The 4,831-nt window shown below is 43.8% G+C and overlaps 1 protein-coding gene across 1 annotated transcript in view; it reads right to left on the reverse strand.

Moving 5' to 3' along the window:
* SYNDIG1 (synapse differentiation inducing 1) overlaps nt 1–4,831 on the reverse strand; it is a 191,876-nt gene that overhangs the window by 185,744 nt on the left and 1,301 nt on the right. The window lies entirely within an intron of this gene.

Genomic DNA, 4,831 nt, shown 5'->3' on the forward strand with positions numbered 1-4,831 from the left:
ATATGAATTTAAATGAAATGGGCCTTTTATGAAGCCCTCAACATTCCCTCTGTGGTGATCACAATACCTAAATGAGACTATAGTATTATCAGGACCTAAACTTAAAAATAACTGTCATTGACACAGGAATTAACTGTGAAGTAAAAACTCGAATATTCTTTCACACTGAAAACTGATTTGAGCCCCAAGAGCAAAGCCTCCATCTCTGTAATAATGTTCACTGAGCTCCTAGGTAAATTATTTTTATGCAACACAAATTTTTCCCCTGGGCTGATGTTAAATGTGCTTTCAGAAGCAACTTTTATTTTTATTTTCTACATACATATATAGAAAATAAAATATACATTGCTATTGTGACAGTTCTTGTGGATCCCAATGCTTATTTGTTGCTGGTCTTCAGTATTTTGTATCTATTTATTTTTGCATAGAAGAACTGGGGTGTAGAGTGTGAGCTATGAGAAGATTCACCAGAGGTAGAGCGAACAGAGGTACAGCAGAACAGGTGGGTTGACTGAAATACACTGCTGAGGGGGGAAGACAGGAGACGTCTGCTACGCCATATGGGTCAGCTCCACCGCCGGAGATAAACTCAGGCCCTCAAGGTGATAGTGCTGAAACTGAACCCCTAGGCCACCTGGGTAGCCCTATTTTATTTTGATAATTTAATAGATTACTTGGTTTAATGTTACTTGGACTTTGTGATCTAAACAGAGATTTTAGCGAATCACGCCTGTTATGAAGGAAGATTTGTTTGTTGGTAATGCACTTTCACATGTTCTCTCCCACAGAACATGCACTGGCTTGAATGTGATATGCATCTAGATTCAGTGTGGTGAAGACACAGTCCGCAAGCTTTCCCACATATTCTGTCTAAACTCTCACCCGGCATGAATGTCCATCCTGCTCAGGCACATTCAAAGTGAGAATCACACCTGCGTGAACTGTCCTTATTCTGACTCTTGTTAACAGGAAGTTAAAGAATGTAGGCCTGGATCATTTTATGTTCTCAGAGGAATAGAAAGGTAAAACTGACTCTAAGACGCAACATCTTCACTTAGAAAGCCATGACAGGGCCTGTCCTGGTGGCATAACAGATTGGGACGCAGCACTGCAAGATGGCTGAAGCCTCTTCAATGTGAGTTCAATCCCCCACCCAGGAGGTGACCACATGATGCAGCAGACCTCTCCTGACCGGCCCACTAGTCCCCTCAGCAGCGTACTTCGTCGATCTGCCTGTTCTGCTCCCCACTCTGTCTCTGGTGAATCCTCTCACCCTCTGCACCTCAGGCCTGTACCCCAGTTCTGTATGAATAAATAAATAAATCTTTTTTAAAAAAATCCATCACAACCATAAACATGGTTAGAATATTGGAAAGAACATGGATGAAAAGGAACAGAATGTCAATAAAGGTAAGTCACCTGTAGAAAGCCATTCAATTCTAGCAAGCAGCAGAGCCTGGAATTTGAAGCTTATATCTTCTCACAGGCACTCCAGAAAGTTCTATGGTTGGATGGCCACACAAGTGTGTGTGTGTCTTTATCTACTTTCTGAAATCCAGAACAGTGCCTGATACAAAGAAAGCCACCATGAGGGCCCTGAAATGTAGCCCACTGCCTGAAAGAGTTATTGCCACTTCTCTTTGAAACAACTATTTATGAAGCTCTCAGGAATAATTTGAAATGTCTAAGTATCTTGCAGAGAATATTGAAATATCACAACTGTTACTAACACCTATTACCACCTTCATAATTCCAACCAACTCTGGCGTTACAGGCAGGATCCTGGTCAGCTCATCTTCAGTGTTAGGGGCACTTTTTTTTTTAATATCATTTTTCATTTTGTGCATTTTTCATCTCAGTTGTAATCCCCATGGGCTTCCCAATACCACCTCACCGTGTGCCACCACCACACAGTCCAGTGCACTCTTCCCACCCCAGTTCTGATCCCATTACCTCTTCCACCCCAACAAAATGTCTCTGATTTATAGTTGTTCCTTGTTTTCATTTTTACTCTATTACATCACTTTTGCTTTTTTTTTTTTAAAAAAAAGATTTATTTATTTATTCATACAGAACTGGGGTACGGGCCAGAGATGTGAAGGGTGAGAAGATTCACCAGAGACAGAGTGGGGAGCAGAACAGGCAGATCTACAAAGTACGCTGCTGAGGGGAGCAGCTGACGGGTCAGGAGAGGTCTGCCACGCCATGTGGTCACCTCCGGGGCATGCGGGGATCGAACTCATGCGGAAGTGGCTTTAGCTCCTTAGTGCTGTGCTTTAACCCGCTGCGCCACCAGGGAGGGCCCCACTTTTGCTTTTTATACACGCCGACACCAACTCTCTAATGTAGACACCATGTCACACTACTCTGTAGATACCAGGGCACATCAGCACCGTTTGCCAAAACCTCCAGATAAGACTTCCCACTGGAAGAACAGGTAGTTTCACTACTCATTCAACCATGCTGCTGTGTGACGTTATCAGGTGAACAACCCATACTTCAGTACTTGCCACCTTCACGCACTCATTCAAAGCATCTTGCTGATAGCATCACATTATTTATGTTGTAGGCCACCAGCCCATGTTGGCCATGGGAACAGCCAATGTGCACACTTTGCAGGGTGCAAAGGACAAATGAGGGGTTCAGGGGCATGCTGGTGTCATGGAAATGCAAGGAAAGGAGGGCTTATAAAACTCTCACCCACAGGATGATTATTCATATTACAAAGGTTAACTAAGGATGGCTTTAAATAGTACACCTCACAAAGGTATTCAAAAGTCTGACTGAATTGCCAAAGAACATCATTGACAATTTTTAGGAATGGTTTTTATATTATATAAAGGAAGGCACAGAACTGTGCTGGAGTGTCAGGGGTATGAGGGTTTGGGGGGGATCATGCTCCCATTGATCCGGCAGGCCAACCATGCTGTCCCTCAACAGAAACCACACTTGAGCCAGCAGTCTCTCCAGAGGACAGATGGGTGGCACTTAGTGTGATGGCCAAACACTTTCTAATTGATATCGGGACTCTTCATGTACCTCAGAATAGTGCCCACTAGTGTCTGGGGAAGAAAACATACATAAGAAAATAATCTATTTTTTTTAATAGTAACATGAATAAATATAATGAGGCAATGAGAAAGATGAGTCAAATCTAGTATAGCACTTTTAATTTATCAATAATGAACATGGAAGAAATTAATTTCTTATAATCTATGAACTGAACTTTAATTTTTTACCAAAAATTAAGTTCTTTTGCATATCAACTGAAATCTTGTTTATCTCTTGCATATTAGTTGATATTTAATAGTTTCAAATGTCCCTTTTTCGCAAAATCTGAGTTTCTTTTTCCTCCTTTAACTACCACCGCCCCCTTCATGCCTCAAGAAACATTAGCTGAATTTTTTCTATGCCCCAATGGAAATGGGGGGGGGTTCATTTTTATTTTAGTATAACCTGTGCATTAATGGAATCATTAAAAGCAGTCATTTCTGATGATAGTTGGGTGAAAATGAAATGAAAAATTATCAGATTGAGATGAAGTAAGCTTGGAATTGGCTTTTAAATTCTTCCTCAAACAGCCTCTAAAATTCTGAAGGGGTTTGTCAAAAGGAGGGAGGGTCAACTGGCTAATGAGTGTGATGAAGGTACATTGAAGGGTCAGTATATCACCTTCTCTAGAGCTTAATATATCCCTGCTATTGCCCATAATAAAATGCTTTAATCAGGTTTCCCTGATTTTCCTTCATTCAACAAGGCCTTTTTGATTATGAGGATTCCATTTTCAGGGAGTAGGTGGGGATAGGGGAAGTTGGAAAAGGACACCAGATCAGACCCAAATCAACATTTTCTCTTTGCAAAGGAGCCAGGAGGTGTTGAGGGAAGAAGGAAGGATGCTGGAGGGCTCTTCCACACACAGCCACAGACCAGGCACCTGTGGTCTGGAGCTTCACAAAGATACTCCGTATAACTGCAGTCCAACAGAAGATAATTCATTTGAAAATGAATGAATATTAGAAGCCTCCTGTCAAGCCACCCTGGCTGCTGGATTTCAGGAGTCCATCCCTCTTGGAGGACCCCATACCAGCATGGACTCTAAGACTTACTGTCCTGGCAAGCACACCCCAGCAAGGAAAAGTTGGCAGGTTTTAGGGTTTGTAAGCAGGCTGCTCACCCCACAGGCTGCAGGTCTGCGCAGCAAGCCTTTCCCTCTGGGCTGTGACCAAACAGACTGGCCGCTAGGAGGGGGGCAGACAGATAAACAGAGAACTATCATGCCACACCGCTTGATTCTAACTAGACAACAACGTAGCCCTCCACCCCTAACTCCCAAGCCAGCCAACCTTTAGATCAGTGTCTGGTGCACTGAACACAGGGACTTGGCCAGAGAACGCTCAGACACTGAGCAGGAGCCAGCAGACTAGCGGCGCCAGAGCTTCTGACTCCGCAAAAGGATGCGCGCAACTGAAGTCTGGATGCTAAGCGCCCAAGCGTTCAAGGGGACCCGCAAGGAAATGAAAGCGACCAGCGGACCCCTTCGTGTAATTCTTCAGAAAAGCCCTGCGACCCCAGTGGCAGTCTTCCCAAAGCACACAGCTTCTAAATAGCACTCCATTGGGGTCGTGCAGAAAACGCACAGCAACCAAAGCCCCTTCCCTTAAGAGAAAAGTGCCCAACTCTGCCTGTAGTCCATTCTGTCATCTCTGCTATTTTGAAAGCGCACGCGAAGGACAAGGAACCATACCTAGGCAAATCAAGACCAGAACTTGAACCCAAAGAGCGCGTCCACTCGCTCCCCTTTCTGAGCCTGTGTGGAGGCTTCCAGGTCTGT

This window comes from Condylura cristata, unplaced genomic scaffold (genome assembly GCF_000260355.1).
Source record: "Condylura cristata isolate star-nosed mole 26May11 unplaced genomic scaffold, ConCri1.0 scaffold00022, whole genome shotgun sequence".
Lineage (NCBI taxonomy): Eukaryota > Metazoa > Chordata > Mammalia > Eulipotyphla > Talpidae > Condylura > Condylura cristata.